This window comes from Cryptomeria japonica, chromosome 10 (assembly GCF_030272615.1).
Source record: "Cryptomeria japonica chromosome 10, Sugi_1.0, whole genome shotgun sequence".
NCBI lineage: Eukaryota > Viridiplantae > Streptophyta > Pinopsida > Cupressales > Cupressaceae > Cryptomeria > Cryptomeria japonica.
In genome coordinates this window covers 281817124-281837880 of record NC_081414.1, presented here as the reverse complement: position 1 = coordinate 281837880, position 20757 = coordinate 281817124, and the positions used below count along the sequence as shown (strand labels likewise).

The 20757-nt window shown below is 34.0% G+C and overlaps 1 protein-coding gene across 1 annotated transcript in view; it reads left to right on the top strand.

Annotated features, from left to right (window-relative positions):
* LOC131075843 (MADS-box transcription factor 23-like) overlaps window positions 1-20757 on the top strand; it is a 97309-nt gene that overhangs the window by 30429 nt on the left and 46123 nt on the right. The window lies entirely within an intron of this gene.

The following is a 20757-nucleotide window of genomic DNA, read 5'->3' as shown; positions in this document are numbered from 1 at the left end:
CTAAAAAATAGAGATGTTGAAAAGAAGACATGGATAATTCACAAAACAATGAATTCCTTCCTCGGGAGGAATTTTTGCCCCAGCCTTGTGGAGGGCGCCAGAATGAAGAATGCATGGAGAAACAGGCAAATTGCAAGAATCCTTGACCAAGGCATTTTAGCACCCAAGTGAGAGAAGGAGCACCAGATAGAAGGAGGCATGGAGGATTCACAAATTCACTAAATCCTCCACCAAGTCAAAATTTTGTCCAAGATGAAGGACATGCGCCAAAATGAAAGAGGCATGGAGGATTCACAAATTTCATTGAATCCTCCACCAAATCAAAATTGTGCCCAAGAAGAAGAAATTCTAGGAAAGGTAAAAAATTGACTAAGTGTTTGAAATTTCTTCCTTCAGGACATAGTTCTTGGAAATCATGAAAATTGGCTAAGGCATGAAGAATTTCCTTCCTCGGGGTAAGGAACAAATTCCTTTCCAAAGGAGAATTCCTCCACAGCAAGAAATCACACCCAAGGATGAATTGAAGATAAAATTTCTAAGGCAAGGAAGGAATCAGGGGATGAATTGAACAAGAAATTTCCCCCCCAGGGAAGAATTTGAAAAATCCATTTTTAGGGCTCAAATGACCTCCAAATTTAGAAATTTTTGAAGATATGGATACGTGAGAGAATTCTCTCTCCTGGACCAAAACCCTAAAATTGTGGAAATTCCTAAAAAATAGGAGATGGTGGAGAATTGTTGAAAATCTCCTCCAGAGCAAGGAGAGATCGAGAAACTTCAAGAAAAAATTTTCATGGATCAAATTCTTCTCTCTTGAAGTTTTCTCTCTCCAAGGTTTTCTCGCCAGGTGGCAGCCAAGTCAACGGATGTTGAATTAATGAAGCATCTCTCTACATGCAGCCGTCACATTTATGGCATTATGACATATTCCTTTTGCATGCAGCCGTCATATTCAGAAGATGATGGTGCATTTATGGCATCATAGGCGATTTTTGCATGAGGGTACATTCATTACATAATGGGCACTTCTGGAATGTAATTAATTGTAATGGCATGGAATTAATTGTATATGGGCATGATGGGTTATTAATTGGAAATTCCCACCTTGTTGCATCATGTGTGGAGAATCTTTTGGGCAAACCCTAATTAGGGTTTTGCATGTAATCATGGCTTGAGGCCTATATAAGGGGGTGACCCCCTCATTTGTAAGGTGGGGGGGAGCTTTGTATGAAATTGTTGCAATAAGTTTTGAAATAATAGCAGTGAAACATTGTTCTCTGATGGTGTCCACTTAAGTTATTTTTTCAAAACTTGCATGGTTTCACCTTCCTCACTTAGAGTAGAAGTAGTGTAGTGCTTTGATTTGAATGGAGAATGTAATGGTGTTTGATGAATTTCTATGGTTCATACTTTTTGCATCTTGTTGATTGTAAGTTGCAGTGTAAAGTTAGCCTGAACCCCTTAAATTTGTGCTAAGTTCGATTGTAGATGGTTGTTTGGATTGCGTCATTTTGGGTATTCAAATTTACTTTCTCGATTTGAAAATCCTCTAACATCCCCAGAAGATTGTACTAGTTCTTGCAGAGTTGTAGTTGATCTTGGCGAAGCAGAGCTTGGTTTATTTGAAATTTTTCCACCAGAGCACTATTCATTGTTATCACTACCCTTAGGAGTAGATTTAGATCCTTCTAACCCTTTCCCCTTTACTTTTAGTTCATTTTAGTCCGTTCGAAGAAATAGCATCACAAAATTGCCATATTCGATGATGGAGTTTCAGCCACAACAAAGAGGTGAAGGAGTGATGCAAACATAAGGCCCCTTGGATTACTAGCAATCACATCAGCCAACTAAGTCACGTCCATAGCATAAAGGAACCTTGGAGTCAATTGTTTGAACTTCTTGCAATCTTAGCATGCAATCGTACTTTGATCAAGAGAGAGTGAAGTGACAGTTAGGCAACTTTATTCTATGTTAGACGTTGTCATAAAAAACACGTCAACAGGACCCTAACCATAGTACAAGGGGCATTTCCCCAATGTGCAAGAAGCTCATCAAGGTAAGAACCTCTAGTACTAGCTTGTTGGATTGTACCTGAATATAAAGCATCACATTGTTACAAATACCCACTTTGGTAAAAGCAACACACTAGTATTAATAGAGTTGTGTGAAAATAAAGAAACATTCTTGTCTTTCCCTATGAAAAAAATAATTTCCATCCTGAAAGCATGTTAGATTTGGGCACACTTGAAGGGATGTGAGGCCAATCCCTTAAAAGAACCATGTGCTAGGGAAACAGTATTGGCTGAAAGGGGCAAAAAAAGTCATAAATTCAACTCCATACATTTTGAGCATGGTGACAGAACTAGAAGAGGTGTTTGAAGGAATTTGGCTAGCCACATAATGGACAATGAGGTTCCATGATGCCCACATACCGAAAGAGAGAGCCCATAGGCAAGCCTTGGAAAAGAATACATGAACCAAAATGGGCAAGCTTAGGCTATATGATAAAAGACCACATGTTGTGATACCATCATTACCAAATAGATTTAGGTGACTACAAGTGCCACTGAAGATTCAAAAATGCACCATAGCAAGGTATAGAGAAATATAGTGGTAGCCCAAATATAGTTTGTAGTTATAAAAAACAATGTTGGGAGACCAATGCCAATCTTTCTACCATGGCTTCACAAAGTGAATGCCAATCTTATGTCTCTTGATCTATCCAAAAGAGATCAGATTGGACTTTCATATCTTTCCAAGAGTGAAGACTTATTGAGGCTCTAGAATATAAATCATGTGTGTAAATATCTCATTTGTTAAACAACAAGGCAAGAACCAAAGGCAACTGAGCCAAGGGAAGTCCTTGAATCAAAATAAGTGGAGTCCACCAAAGATCATTTTAGTTGAAATAAATACCATCTAAAAAGTCTGATCCTAGCCAGCAGAACCAGGGCTTAACAACTTTTCAAGCATGGAAACATAGAAGTTCCTTTGATGTGAACTACATCTTTCATAACTAGAAGGGTTTGAAAAGAAATCCCCTTCTAGAAATGGCTCAAACAACCAATTTCACACAAAGAGAAAGTCCTTGATGTTGAGCTAAGAGGAGTCCAATACCACAAAAGTCATGTAGGAGATAACATAACTCCTAAGGAACTTGATGAAAACCCTTGTGGTCTTCCAAAGCTGCCAATAAAAATCTCACAAAAGCTTTTCTAGCTTCAAATAAGAGGCCTTAGAAGGAGCCCAACAAGAGTAATAATAAAATGGGTGGTTGCAAGGATTTTAGAGCAAATCTAAAACTTACTATCCAGTGAGAGCAGCTTGGTAACCCAATAAGAAAGCTTATTCTCAATTTGGCAAGGCTCACATTCTAAAGTTCCACCAATGAAACCTAGAAGGAAAAATAAATGCATAGAAACTGAAAATTTTACCCATGCCCAATCCACTTCCACTCATACTGAAGCAACCATGGTGGATTAGAGAGAAAGGATTGTTGGTAACATTGAGTTTTATGTCAATGAATGGAAAAATTAGAAGCCAGACAAAAGGTATCAAGTCATTGAAGGGCCCCTTTGACATTTTTGTTCTCTTCAAAAGGCGTTAGAAAATAGTTATTTGCAAAATGGCCATTAACCAACTAGTTAGGTGACTTGGGAATAACAATCTATCTAACCCACCATAAAAAATTAAGTTAGCTAGAAGATACCAAAGCCTTCAACTTCCAGAATATATAGAGAGGAAGCAAGAGAAAAAACTTTGTGAATGGAATAGTGAAACTTCCAAAGGCTTGAGATAGGTGACCATTAATGTTGATACATGCAGAGGTGTCTCTAAATAACATCTTAACTAATTGAAGAAAGTTGAGACCAAAACCAAGAGCATCCATCATAAACAAATTGAAATACCATTCAATATGGTCATATGCTATGAAAAAATTAATCTTTAGGAATAGGGCTCACTACCAAAAATAATGGGCCCATTCCATACCTTCCCAATCAACAATAATATTATCTAGGTTAAATCAATATTTAATAAACTCGATCTATTCAGGATAGATAATTTGTGGGAGTTTATATCAAATTTGTAGATCCAGGGCCTAAGAAATGATATTGTATGAGACATTAAGTAGCGTGATCTATCACCAGTTGCTAATGTCCTCTAGATTGCTAATTTTAGGTATGAAATTTATGTTATCTTTGTTAATCAACTTTCCTAGAGATTGATTATGAAAAGCCTCAAGGTAAACGTTGTGTAAATCTAAACCCACACAAGGCCAAATGATTTTGTAACATTCACAAGAGAAACCTTCACAACCAAGAGCCTTATCATTTGCAATGGAACTGATTGCTTCTTTAAGGTCTTTAATAGAGATCAATTACTCACATAAGGTATTTTGGGCATCAGAAAGCTAACACATGACAACCCTCAGGCAATCCTAAAGAGATTTATATCACTCAACAGAAGCATCCTTAGCAATAAAAACCCTCTCATAATGGTGGACAAACGCTTGGTAAATGTCTAGTATCTCTAAGAGCACCATCTAACCTTCGTTAATTTTTTAATGTCTGGTGAAGAATGTCAAGCTTGAAGAGATAGAAAAAAAAAATTAGATGCTTGACCACCCACCTTCAATCAGTAAATTTTGGCTTTGATCTAATCCCCTCTAGTAGTATGGTTGTTCTCAATCTTTTGGGTGGTAGAGATGAGCCACCCTAGCTTGCAAGCTTGGAGAGAAAGTATTGGCAGCGAGCACCTTAGTGGCTATTAGGAAAATGGTCATCTCAACCTTGCATATACATAAAGTTACTATTTTTAGTAGGTTTTCATTTGAGGATGAATTGGTCCAAAATTTTCCCCAAAGCTTTGGATTGGCTAGATAAGCATGCTAGTAAATTTTTGTTGCAAGATCATGTCTATATTTAAAAATATTAAACTTTTCATTTTTGAAAGTTGTGAATATAAGTTTCATAATCAATTTTGAGGGCTTTAGAGGCTCTAAAATAGCGTGAAAAATGTGTGTAACAAGTGTATTGGGCTATAGATTGATAGAACACATCACAATATTTCCAATGCTTCAAACAGTTTGTCAATTGGACACTCGATTCAAAAGTTACGACCTCTAAAAGTTGTCTCTCCTAAAATGAGAAATATAAAAATGCATTAGACACATAAATGAGCTATAAAAGGGAGGTACAAATGTTGATGTGTGTTTTGACACATCATAGGGCATCTGGGATTGTAGATAATATGGGTTCCACTTAATTGGGTGGTTTTAGCCCATGATTTTGTAATACCATTTAAGATTGTATCTCCTATATATGAGATGTGTGAGATGGAAGTTGTGTGTAATAGTCTTATAACTATTGACCTACCATTGAATCCCTGGCTAGTGATACTCCTCTGAAAATATTACTCTGCAATTATTTTTAATCTATTATTGACTTATAAATAATTATACATTGGGTGGCTTTTGGAGTGTGGGGTGTTTCTCCTCAAAGGGTTTTTCCCACGTAAATCACCATGTTGTGGTATGCATGCTATTAATGTTTATTTTTGAGAAGTTTCTATAACTATTGTAAGGATATGTAAAAGTTTGTGCATTATCCTCCTCTCAAGGTTAGTGTAGGAATTTTTTTTTGCTACTTAACTTCTTTACAGTAGCATGGTGGATATTTGAGGTGATAGCCTCATAGGATCATCAGTGAAACATGACAAGTTAGTGACCATAAATGTAGAGGAAATGAGATGTGCACTAGATAACATGATTCCACCAATAAATCCATCATGATTGTTGAGTAGGAAAACACTCAAGGTTCCAGACCCTTTGGATGTAGGCTAATGCGGATTTATAACTTAGCTAATATTTATTTAGAAAGAAATAGGTTTTGGAAGTTTGATCCATGCCCACTTGCCAATTAATGTTGAACTTGATGGGAAAGTGGTCTAAAAAAGTAACCTAGGGGAGAGGCATAACTAGAGGAGCTTGATAAGAGGAAAATGAAAATAAATATTGTGTCATTATCATGGCACAATCAAGTCATTTAAGGACTTTGTCATTTTGTAGCCTAAATTTTCTCCACATATGTCAAATAAATTATGGGTGGCGATAGAAATTATCGGGATCATAAAGACCCAATTTTTTGTGCATATAGAACCATGCCTCCCATTTGGTAGTTGTGTAGTGAAAAGGTAATAATCCCTCCTTATTAGAAGCCACCTCAACCATATTAAAATCACCACATAGAACCTAAGTGGGAAAAGGTATTGAATCCACAATCCACCACCAAAGAGAAAATCTCTCAACAACATCATCGGGAGCATAAACATTAATGATCCTAAAGAAATAATTATTGATTGACATGAGGATCCAGATAAGCCCTTGAGTGGGATCAAAGCCACAATCAATCATACAATATTACCACCCCTCCACAATCCCTCTCATTATCTGAGGCAAATACCAAAATGAATGACCAAATAACCTAACATGCCATAGAAATCATGAAAGAATCAATCTTAATCTCTTGAATATATAATAAATTAATAAAAAGATAAATATTTTGAGTATCGCACATGGAATACTTCCTGACAAGTCTATGAGACCTTAGACAATTCATGACAAAAAATTCATAATTCAAAATCTTGCATGTCATCCTCCTCCTTGAGAGAGGAGAATTATTTTGCAAGAAATTAGAATCTTTTTAAAATCTAGGTAATCCATTCCTTTTCTTTTCTAGAACAATCTTGCATTCCTCCACGCACCCAAAAGAGTAGTGAAAATGACACAAACTATGCGGCTACGTGGAGAGCACCAATGCCAACTAAGGTGTTCACACAAAATCAGGACAAACAAAATCCTCAACAAAAATATCCTTCCCCTTCTTGGAAGGGCTTGAAATTGGAAATTATGGTTGTGACTGCATACTCACTGGCTCATGGGGCTTTTTTTGGCACACTAGTGGATAAGGCAACCTTCTCATTATGGGTAACCATAGTCCACTTTTCCTTTTTCTCTAGCTTTGGAACCTCTAGAACGCATGGAGGGTCTAGAACCTTGGCAGGGGACTTAGCCCTCAGATTAGCTAATGGGAAATCCTTATTGTTATACTCAAAGGATTGGCAATAGAAGCAAGCTCTAGGAAAATTAAAATAGAGCACATATTGGTTGTTGCAAATAAATCCTATTTAAATATCAATCATCTCCTTGAGGTCATGAGACAAGTCAACCTTAATAGAAACCCCTTTTTGGTGTCGGGCATGGTAAAAATAGTTAGGTTAGACATAAACAAACTTTCCAAGAGATTAAGAAATAGCATACAAAAATACCAACAAGGCAAAGGAAAAATTAGAAACTTAATTTAAATAAGAACACATAGTTTATCATCTAAGAGAGTAAATTCTTGAGAATAATATTGTAAAAACAACAAGGATGACCTAACATACCAAGGAACATTTTGAAAGATGACTTGAACATGGCTAACTTCAACAAAGTGAAAAAGAAAAAAACCTTTTGTCAGGATTTGGACACCATCTAGGTGGGTCCCATGAGGAGCTCCTTCCTTAGAAACCTAATCCTAAAACATACTTGTAAGGGGAACCCTCCCAACAAAATATCATATAAGAGTATGTTGTTTTAACTATTGACATGCATTCAAAATCCTGAATGGGTAAAACCACATCCATAGGTTTATCAAAAGGCATGCCTCATGAAAAACCTTGGACACAAATTTCCAATGTCATTTATTAGGAGGATCCATTATTGCCAATATCTAGAGCTTTAGCACCAACAAAAACTGCTTGGTTGAGGTTGCTCAAGGCCATTATGAAACTAAAAGGACTCCAGCATTTAATGCAGTATGACACGGGATATCGATGGTGACAAACATTGTGTGAAGAAAATACAAAACCCTAGGAGAACAATTATATCACATTTAGGATAGTGATGAATTCCCCTCTTTAGCTATATCTTTACCACTATAAAAGGAACTAATTTATAGAGATAAAACCAAATATGAGACCATAAATTCCTCTTCCCATTTCCAATATTTTGGTTACCTCCTAGAGTGTTAAATATCATCACAAATACATCCCAAAAGTATTTGTTCCCACTCTCCCAAGTGCCCAACTTTGAGAATGACAAAGAAAAAATAATAAGGTGCCTAAAATTTCTTTTTCTTAACTCTCTCAAGTGCTCAACTTGTGGAATGCCAAAATATGCAAGTTCAATACTTAAATATTCACTCACTCTTTCTCAAGTACTCTACATGTAGGTTAATTTTTTAGATTATTATGATCTCTTATTTCTTATTAATATATTAAAAAATAATATGTTAGATTAAACATTAAAAAATTTCCAATAACACCCTATGTGCCTAAAGACACTTCCCAAAGATATTAGAAATATGGAAAATGACATAGGATTTACAAGGTAGATGGTACTTACATCTTAATATAATAATCATGTATATTTTGATGGTTGAAATTGATATAGAAGAATAAGATATGATCTTCAAGTTTTGGGTTTTCAAAATTCATCTTCTTTTTTCATGGTAGTTTGCACAAGAATGGGAACATGCATGGTTGTGCACATACTTAAATTATAGTGTTTGTTCCTAAATGTTAGTAGCATGTATGATATATTGGTTTCCAAATGCGTGTAATCACATCCACTATAAGTGTTGGAATCATCTATAACCTTCAATTGAATGGGAAAGAAAGTTTGAAAGTAAAAAATGTTATGGTATTTTTCTTTGGATCCCAAGGTTGATTTAAAAGTTCATGTGAGGATTTTTTGTGTATAAACTTAGGTAATTTTGATAAAGGTGGCATCTACAAGAATAGAATGGATGGTTTTTTGTTATTTTAATTGTTTAATTATTAAATTATGATATTTTTACAACTATTGAATTTTTGTGATGAAAGGAATAGGTGAAAAAGTTTGTAACAACGAATTTAGAAATTTAAGCAAGTGGATACATAATTTTATTCCTCCTCTCCATCTAAAGATAAGCCATTATACTTTGAATTATGACAACTCTAGTATTTTGAAAGGAGATTTGAAATTATGTGATGCAAGAGCATCTAGTGGTGTAAGGGCAATCCTGCATCACCAAAAAAAAATCTTTTTTGTTAGTTTTCTTTTAATGTTTTTGCATTTCTAGATACCCATTTGAGAAAATAACAAATTTCAATTGTCAGAATTGTGCTACTGATTTTTCTAGCCAACTTGCTATTTTGAAGAAAGCTTCAATTTCAAGTCGGATGGAGAAAGAAATTTGTGGGAAGCTTTAGAACATAAAAATAAGCACTTTGTTGAAAGAATCGGGTCAAAATCATTTACGGTTTGAAAGTTATTCAAGTTTCAGTTTCCCAAAAATCTGTTGAAATCTCTTTCGAGTCAAATTTGAGGCACTAAATGGTCTCGAACAACCCTAGAAATGGAGGGAATCAGTAGAGAGGATTTTTAGTGCATTTTTCAATCCAAGAGATTTCCAACAGTTCAAACGGTGCATCAATTGGACCACCAGATCAAAAGTTATGGCTGCCAGAAGTTGAACAACTTTTCGAAAAGTTTCTAGTTTTCGAATTTGGCTCAAATTCAAAATTTCCAATTTCAAGTTTTGGCACTAAACTACCAGATTTCAAATTTCAAATTATACTTTTGGCTCCAAATCGAGGGAAGCTATTTAGGACCCATTTTCAAGAAACTAGGCGAGTTTTTGGGTGGGAAAAGTTGGATTGTGAAAAAAGGGGATTTTTCAGAATTTGTATAAGTTGTAATGTGTTGCAGCTTTTGAGGATTTAATCCTCCTGAATGTAATTGCATGTACTAAAGATAAATTTCAATCAATAATAAAATAGATCTTTTGTTGTCTCTATTGTTGTGTTTTCTAAGTCTCGGGTTATGCCATCATCATTATGCATCATGTTATTAAAATGTTATGTGGGATGAATTGAACTTAAAAAATGTGTAAGAAACTACATAGATCCATGCTATAAGAAGAAAAAATTGTTAAGTTAAAAGTAATTTAATATATCAATGTGTTTTAGTTCAATTAGTTGAGGACAATTAGTGAGGATGATGGTATGCTCATAGATTATTTCATACATAATGGTTCAAATACCTCATAGGTGTAATTACGTTGATCTTGATCCTCGGGTGATTTTGGTAGGATAGAAACCCCTACCCATGGTAACTTAGCCAAAAATAGCTTCTAGCTTATATGTATGCTTAAAATCCTCATGTTCTAATATTCTTTAGAAAGGTAGATATGTCGATATCTATATAATCTAATATTTTTATATAAATAATAATTTTAAGTTGTGTACACATATACATATGTAACATGTATATACATATACGCATATAGATATGTATGCACATGTTTTATTCCTTAAAATAGGATAATTGGGATCATTATAATTGATGTTACAAGTTCATTAAATTATTGGAAAGGAATAGTGTATAATGGTCAATTAGTCTTTAGGAATATTTTTATTCTTTTTCTTTATTAGTTAAGTTTTATCCTATTAGTTGTCGCTTTTATCCTAATTGGACAAAGCATCTTGTAATCTTACTTAAGGATACTTTGTCTCTTTGTTTAATATGAAATATTTTGGTTATCATTCTTTGTTATATTTTTCATAATATGGTACATAGACCAAGATGAGCTTCGAGATCTGAGAATGCATGAAGAGCTACGAAGTACTAGTAGTAGTGACATTTTGAAGAACATTCAATGCACAACAAGTTCCAAACAAGTTCCTATAAAATTGTACAAAATTGTCAAGGGAAAAATATTAACATAGCCTGGTTGAGGAAAATTAAAGAATTTTTATTGCTAAAAATTGTGTTTTATTTTTTATAAATGATGTGTTCATTCTATTCAAAATCATAGAGGATTTTCTTTGAAAATTGTAAGACCAATTATTCTACAAAACCATGGGTTATTCCTCTACGAAATTCAAATTCAGTTTTTAATGTCCCCTTCTTGCACCTATCCATCTTAGCTTTCCATTAACCTATTCTTGGGTTCCCATACGCTATTTAGAGTTGGTTAGGGAACTCATTTTTCTAGGGAGAGATCAAGTTCTTAGATTTAGTAGTTTTTTATAGTAGTGCTAGTTTTAGTATATGTTATTTTTCATAAGTGTTGTTTTGTGTGCTTAGTATTTTCCTCAACTTTAGTTTTTCTTTATTACAAATTGGTTTCTTTTTTGGTGCCTTGGTGAATTTTCTAAAAAGGTGATGAAAATTATATTTAATATTTTGACTTAAATGTTTTAAATGTGACCTTTTATATTTAAGTGTTAAATGTTTTGAAAAATTATGTCCCCAAGTTGGACAACTATGGGGGCCCTTTTTGACGGATTAAAATATTCAAATATTTGAAATGCCCTAATTTTTCCTCCAAGTTGTATATATTAGAGTTTGGGCTCTCATTTTGGTATTCTGAGTTTGTAAACATATAAAGATGTTATCAAAATGAGATTTGAAGTTCTTCGTTGAGTTGTTGAGGATGAAAATCCTCTACAATTTATCTAGTTTTAGTGGTGAAAGATCCACCCTAGGTGGCTTAATATTTTCATTCAAAGAATACATTTGATTTTTTTGAGTTTGGTGGTTTGGGTTTTGCAAGGATGAATGTTTATATGGTATTTTAATTTATGTACTTTTGGTTTTCTAGTGTGACTAGTGATATTTAGTTATTTTGATGAATTTGCATGTTTTGGAGTGAAAATATAGACCTGTTCGTACAGTTCCATCCATAGGCAGATTGCCATTTTTCTTGACATCTCCTAGAGTATCATGTATTTGCTTCTAGTTATTGTTTCATTATGTTTTCTTCAATTGGGTGACTAATTTCCACATGTCATTTGATAGTTTTTTATTTAATTTTTTTTTTTAAAAGGAATCACCTCCCTAAGCAAGTCTTATAGGTGTCAGTTGCTTTCAAATCTATGACACGAGTTTATGGTGATATTTGAAGATAGTAAAATTACCTCTCTAAGAAATTTATACTAATAAAGAATATAACATGTGTTATCAAGGTAATTTGGAGTGGAAGAAGAGGTACTTTTGGGAGACAAGCTAGCCATCCCAATACTAGATATCAACAAAAATAGCTACAACAGTTTATCTAGAAGTTTTATGAGCATAATCCAATCCAAGTAAAATGTTTCCTCGATGTTAAATAGTTTTGACTAGATTTGGAAAAGTCTTTGTATGCTTGGGAACAATTCTTGACATATTGTGCTACCTTGGAAGTCTGATTTTAGTCAAGGTAAATCACTATGTATTGTTGTTGATCAGTGAAAAACATTTTACTACTTTTAAGAAATCTATGATTAAACTTTTAGACTATAGATCAGAGGTATTTCAATGTGTAATATTTTTTCAAATTTATTTATTTTAAATATAAAAATTTAGTTTATGATATTGTATTTTCGTATGATTGATGTATAAGATCTAAAACAATAAAAAGATATAGATAATATATCATCAATAACTTCCAATTATTTAGCAAGTTATGTTGAGTGGATAAAGTGTTTCAAAAACAAAATAAAAAAAAATTAGGTGTGCATGCTATAATGGTATAAAAGCTTAGTTCCTATGACCAGTCTATTGGGTTAAGCTATGTAGAAACCTTTTACACATCATTACAAACTAAGAGGGAGAAAATGAAATACCAACTTTCCTATCCAACTAGTAAAATCTATAGACCCTTTCACAACTACTCAAATAGTGCAAGGGAGTTTTGGTGGAAGCAATGATAGTTGAATAAAAAATACACAAAATTCATCAAGTCCACTAAGTGGTATGCCATAAAGATGTTGGAATCAAGAAACACTGAGAGGGGGGGTGAAACAGTATTCTACCGGTTATCTTATTTTCAGATCTAACTTTAAACCACCGGAAGCAAATGCATGAAAATGAAATGCAGAAACTCAAAACAACCAACCATAAAATCATAACACCAAGATTTTTACGTGGAAACCCAAATGGGAAAAACCACGATGGGATTTGAACCCACAATATTCTTCCACTATGGCCAGTAGAAAAACAATATTACATGAGGGGGAATGCACAAGCATTCAGGCACACTGTCTAGAGCTCACTGCTCAATTACAATAAGGGCTACAACCCCAGAAGGATCATTGCCTTACTGATCAATTACAGTAATGAAATATAATGAAATAACTCCAAAATAGCTATGTTTCCTATCTTAGTCAGCTACCAGATCAAGAATGTGCATGTGAAATTGCACTATAAAGGATTCTCGATTACCACTCGCTCACATATTAACCATACCACACACCAAAAACATCTTCTGCACCGGTCTTATATATCTACAATCACAAAATAGACCATTCACCAAGTCGGCCTACTAATGTAATGTGTAGTCATATGATAGCTTGACCGGATCACCAAAGATAAATGTGGATCACCAAATAGGTGTTAAAATGATGTCTCTATATCGGCCCAATCATCCTATACACAATTCATAGCACCGCAATCACCGAAAATCTTTTGGACCAAAACTGCTCAACTCAACCTGAAATACCGGTTAACATCCACTTCTGAATATCAAGATCCATGATTACCAGATAGGAATTTCATTTAGAGTTTCCATCAATGAAAACCCTAAACCATTAATCAAGCATCAGCAACCACTAGATGAGTGTCAATTGCCAACAATCTCCCCCTTTGGCATTGATGGCAACACTCGTGAAGAATAACTAAGTGTTGAAACTTGTACACCAGATCAAAATTGCTAAGGCTCCCCCTTACACAAAGAATTCTGAAACTTGTAACATGCTATGTACATTACACTCTTCTAATGTACATTTTTCACTTTTTCTCTCCCCCTTTGGCATTGATTGCAACACTCATGAAGAATAACTAAGTGTTAAAACTTGTACGCCAGATCAAAATTGCTAAGGCTCCCCCTTACACAAAGAATTCTGAAACTTGTAACATGCTTTGTATATTACACTCTTCTACTGTACATTTTTCACTTTTTCTCTCCCCCTTTGGCATTGATGGCAACACTCATGAAGAATAAAAGTGTTGAAACTTGTACACCAGATCAAAATTGCTAAGGCTCCCCCTTACACAATGAATTCTGAAACTTGTAACATGCTTTGTACATTATAGTCTTCTACTGTACATTTTTTACTTTTTCTCTCCCCCTTTAACAACAATGCCAAAGATGGGGTGTTGTCCAAAACTTGTATACAAAGATACCTGCCAGAGACTTTACAAGTACTTAAAGAAATCAGCAAAAATGGTCTTCAAAAATCCTAGGTGAGTTTCCCACCCACTCTTCAAGTTATCCAAAAGTGTGATGAATGCACTGAATGTATATGCATGAATCTCCACCTCCTTCTGTTCAAATGGAACAGGTTATCCTATAACCTTCATACAATCTACCTTATTACTCAACATGGTGTCCAACTGGGGGGAAATCAAATTTTGGAGTTCACCAACTTTCCTAAAAAAAAATTCCTTATCCACATTGAGGCTCTAGATTTGATCATTGAGAGCCATTATCTGCCCTTCTACACTATTGGTCAGAGCTACATTAGGATCAAAGGACTGTGAAATACTAGCAAGTTTACCCTGGCAAACACTTATTTGCTTATCTATGTATACTATGAACTTTAGCAAAATAAGACAAGACTTATATATTTTACCACCTTCTGATAATGCATCTGAAATAGTCTATAGACTTTCATTCAATATGACTATGTCATTTTCTATCATTTTTCAGAATGTCTGCATTCTTACCTCCTTGAATCTTTCTAATAGTCACTTATTAGTAGACTTTTCCAAAGAATCAAAATTGGTACTTCATTATTAATCAATTACCGGAGGGGCTAGAATTAGGATCAAGTTGTACACCCGAAACCACCTTCTGTAGCACATCAATAGACATCAAAATAAGCTTTAAAAAAAGAATTACAATCTTTACCCCTTTTTTATTTTGCATGAATTGTGATCTCCATCATGGCCTTAGTATCATTTGTAATTGATAGACTGTACCTTTGTCACCTTTTGTCATTATAAATGATGTTATGTGTCATTAACAAGGGCATGGTTATTTTTCTTAATGGATGTCTAATTTTTGTTTCCTTCATTCATGAAATATGGATCATGTGTAATCACTCTTTAAATTTTATGAAAATTGGTTTCAAATGGCATTTATTCTGCAAGGTGTAAAGGGATTTGTCATTTCAAGGTATTGAGGTTATCAATTTTGTTTGGCCTTTACGGGTGCTTCCCATGGGATGATTTGAATGTTATGATATATATCTAATTTACTTTATTCATTTCATTCTTTTCCCAAAAATGAAGGGTCTATGGCATACTGTGCTCGATCTGCAAGATAGGTTCCCCTTGTAGAGTGCTTCTAGTCTTCTGTAAAAATTTTGCAATCATTGAGGTTTCCATTCCTTAAAAATCATTTGGTTTGGATATCATTCTTCCTTTTTCCTTTTCCCAAACCCCTTTTTTAAACAAAGAGTCAGATTCTAAAACCCCGGAGGTTGCTTCACAGGTCATATCTGGTCGCACAACTATGAACGTCCTGAACTGCCCTTGGAAAATGGCGAAATCCAGTTTCGAGGATCAATAGTTTTTTCTTGGCACGCCCTGTAGGACCCTAGAATTCCTTCTCCAATTGAAGATTTGGTCTACTTGAAGGAGTAGTGGATGACTATTTCCATGAATACCCATAAATAACCACAAAGGATGCATTCATAGCGTCATATTATGAAAATTGCAATCATCTAACACCTAGAAAGATGTTGCATAACTTTCAACAACAGTTGGAGGCTATTGAGATGGATAATTGGCAAGCTTGAGAAGAAGAAAAGAATGGATAATCACCAACTTTAGTCTCCCTATTTGTTAATGTCGAAGATTCAAAGAAAGAATATTGTCCCCTAGAAGAGATCGACCCTGACAAAGATTGGTGTTTCCCTCTTCCTTTCTTGGAAAATTTATTCCTAGCAGACATTCTACTTCTAGAAACAATCCCCCTCTACAAAGGTGGACCAGTAGTTTGGAGCTCAAGCCATTTGAATCAATTAAAAAGGGAATTTTTGCAGCTCAACGCTCTATCAAAATTTCCTATTACAAGTGTATCATAGGAGAAATCTTGTGAAAGCTTCTTCTTGACTCCATAAAAGATTTTCCCCGTGGAAAAATTAGTGTTCCCATTAGAGGTTCCACATGACTAGAGATAGAGATGCAAAACCTGAAGACAAATGAAGCTAATGACGATAGCTTCTAGGACAAGTTAGAGATTTTTTGCTCATCGTTCACCATTGAATGCCAATAAAAGTGGGTGAAAGATTGTCAACTCCCTAAATATCACCCCGAGGAAGCCGAGGAGCCCAAAAATGGCTTGAACATGATTTGCGTGAAAATGCATACCTTAAAGAAGAGTGCCTCCTTTGAAAAATCATATTCACATTCAACTCTCACACAAATGTCCAATTAGGGATATTATGCAACAACAAAAGGAACGAGTGATCAAATTTGTCAACTCTTCAACCCCTAACCAAGATCCTCCACAAGTAAAGCCATCTATCATGTTATCTCTAGGGTGTGAGTTATTTAGGTTTACATATGCTATCATCTCTAGAAGATACGAAAGATCCCTCAATAGGAATCTATCATGCACCTATTCTTATTGGTGTTTCCTTAAATTTGAAAGGAAAAAGAGCCTAGAGAAAAAGGGAAGTTATTTTAAAAGGAAAATCAATGGTTTCGTTTAAGTTAAAGAGAAATGTTGGTTAGAGTAGGTAAGGTTAGTTATTTTTCCTTTCAAATAAGCACTTCGATGCATGTGCTTTCCCTTTCAGGTAGGTTTGTACAATAGGTGTTTTTCCTAAGTGCCTCGTGAGCATGTTTTGTGTGGTGGAAGCCTTGTGTTCTCTAAATTTTGTAGATCATTTTCAAAAATGTAGTGGATTTCCTACAGAAAAACACTAAAAGCGACGTTGCATGTAATGCCCCGCCAAGAAACCCTAAAATAATCAACTAAATACTATCGAAAAGAGAGCAAATAATTTTTTTTTAACATTAACGAACTTAAAGATACATTAAGTTAATCATTGCAATAACATTTGCACAAGTGGAAGACTTATCTTAAACTCCTAAAGGGTTTCCAACAAAGATTACTCGATAATCCAATGAGCATTAAGGTTTTGTTAATCCAATTAACAAAGAGATTGATTAACTCTACTCTTGATAGAATGACTACCATAAGAACATAGAAATTTAAATTCCATAAGAGATTAAACTAGCATTATTGAATATATACAACCGACATAAGCTACATCCATCATAATCCATATTACTGCATTTAATTAATAACCTCATACATACAATTAAGATTAATATCACCTAAATTACATTATAGATTTTAACCATAATGCCATTCATACATCCAAAATTAAAAGGAACCAGATGAACACATACACCATACAACACCAATTGATATCAGAGTTCACCCCTAATGGGCTACATCTTCAGGTCTGCTTCAAGTGCAAGACCATTCTAATAAATAAAAGGTGAAAAATTACATAAGGTTCACATCAATTACATCCTGCCATCAATGCGTACAAAAACAAATAATACATATGACCGCATGGGGTCCAAGAGATACATGAATGATCCAAGAAGCAGAAAGAGGATCCATTTGAAACATGGTATGGAGTAAATACAAGAGAACAACTAGAGAACCAGCAAAACTAAATCCTCGCAATCCATTATAAGAGTCACATGATCTAACATGAATATCAGGTACTCACAAAAAGCATAAACAAACATATATGACTCCCACAATAGTGCTCCAAGCAAAATCAACACAAACTGCACACTAGTGAACATAAGGGAAGACTGTCATCACATAGATTGGTATGGTCACCCTAGCAGGCCTCCATAGGTCCTAGCCCCCATCCACTAGGCTACCCTAGTAACCTTTCTCAAACCTCCAGCCCCATCCAAGTCTCATGTGGACCCAACACATCCTTTCGTGAAGACAAGGTTGTTGGTTTACCATTCCAGGCCTTCTCACTGCATCCTAAATCAGTACTAGCACCCAACCCATGAGTGAGGCACAATTATCTTACTTAGTGTTTTCATCTACCAAACCCCCCTAATAATTTATTAAGTTATCACTTATTTAGACAAACTTTCAATGGGTTATCTTTCTTACCACTTTGGGCACCACTCCCACTCGAAAGCCACTCTCCCATATGACACTTAACCACAAATCAGACGAACTCCCAAAACCAAGGTATACACAAGAAATAGTATACAGAGTTCAAAGCAATAGAAAATCACTTGGCCAAACAAGCCTTTGCCCATAGTTAACAACTGATGATTCTTTGTCTAGAAACATGACCAGATACGATAACAACCTCATGAAACAGCTCAAACACATATCCAAGGACTTACAATTTTTGAAAGCAAATACGAATACAGTAAATGAAAATACACATATTTGCTACTCTAATATGACGTTAATTTATCCATTTCATTTAACATACAATTTAGCCAAAGCTTTCTAATCCATCTGAATTTTCAAAATACTACATTTGAAAAATCACCATAAATCAAACACCAAAATATACATTTATGCATTTGAACTATACATATAAAAATAAATTAATTAATATATGTATTTATTTGTCTAAAATCAATATTTCACTAAAATGACAATATCATTAAATTTCTAATTATATTTTTCTTTAATTTTCTAATTTCAAAATTTCCCAAATACATATGGTTTATTTTTCTAATTTCTCCAATAATATATTATTCAATTTTCAAATTTTCCAAGTAATATTTTAATTTCAAAATTTCCATATAATATATTATATAATTTCCAAAATATCCATTTTCCATTTTCAAATTTCCCAAAATGATTTATTTTAAATCCACCAATATATATATATATATATATATATATATATATATTCTAGTATATCTATAAAATAATTTTTAAAAACAAATTAAAAATAATATATAAAAAAAACTTTATTTCAAATATTTGTAAGCACCTTAAAGGTGTTGCCCACGTGGAGGGGCCCACCCATATGGGTTGAGCGCTGCCCATACTTGGGACAACGCTCCCCAAATCATGGGGATCCCCATGTGGTGGTGGGGTGCAATCTTCGGGCTCCCCACTACCACATTAAAATATATATGTTTTTCAAAATAAATACATTTTTTTAAAAGAAATGCATTTACAGAGACACAGGAAGACTCGGAAAAAAATTTTGAGTCTTCACATCAAACTCAAATTTTTTTTTAAGTTATTAAGTTTAACAATAAAAATTTAATTCCTTTCTTCTTCTTCTTTTTTGAAATCAAACCCTCCCAATACCAGGTTTATTTAGAAATTTTTTCTAAGTCTAATAAGAACAAGTAATGATTTTTTTTTTAAACTAATTAATTCTCAGGCAACAAATTTCACATTTTTTCCCCACCTAAATTTCACCATAAGAAATCTAATTTTCTTTCTAAAATCAAAATGAAATCTTCAAACAAGAATTTTTCTTACAAAACATAGAGAAATTTCACAATGCAACATGAAATTTTCCTTTACAACAATACCCAATTTCAATTTGAAACCAATTCTTTTCACAAACTAGAAAATAGATTTGGGGGTAAACTAAAACTGATTTAAACTCATAGTAATTTCACATTCCCAAGCTAAATGAATGTTTCAAATAAATTTTGACATCAATTCTTTTCACACACAGGTTTCTTCAATCAAATAATTTTTTTAAAACAAAACATAGATATTAAAGAAAGCCAGAATCCAACCTTAATAGCTATCCAGGAAGAAATCTGAGAAGAGCCCAGCCTGCAATCTGGAAGAATTTCTTCAAACAAAGATGCCCCCAAAAAAATTTCAATCCAAACCCAAAACTCCCAATTTAATGAAAAATATAGGTTATAAAGAAAATTTTGACCTAAAAATCTATTTTAGGTTAAAATTATTTTTAACCAAATTAAATCATTTCCAAATAGTTAATATTCAAAAATGCTTTTCTCTCCCTCATTTAATTTTCTCAATTTAGCTCAAAACTAAAATTTCTATTTTAAAAAGTCAATGAGGGTAAGATTTTAATTTTCTAATTTCCAATAAACTTTTTCCAAAATGCATACAAATGATCTAATTCACAATTTGAAAATAACAATTAATCAAACTTGCTAGAAATATGAATTAAACAATTTGATTTATTGATTGATCACACAAAAGGGGTCCTATTTAATTTAATCCCTTTTATTTACGAATGTGCAATAAATATATTTAATTATTTAATCAATTTAAGATTTAATAGTTAATTTCACAAATGCGTAACACGTAACTCAAGAAAACTAGATAAACTCATGACCCACATACCAGACATAGGTAACTGACGGACGACCGACAATACTCACTATTGAGCTTGGCTAGGGTTAAAATGTAGGGTCTTACGACTATCTCATCCACTTCCATTGGACCAATAAGGCACGCTCAGACCTGTGAAGCCAGGTGGAGATGATACCTCGTACCTACATGGTACTTGTACCTGCAATTTCCTACATCAACAAACCACACGTGCATATATATACAAACACAGTAGACACACCGGTGAAGGAGAATCATGACGTTCCATGTCTCACCGAAATAAGTGAAAGAAAATCATCTCCTCGCACCCCATACACCCAGAAACATGATAACATGTATA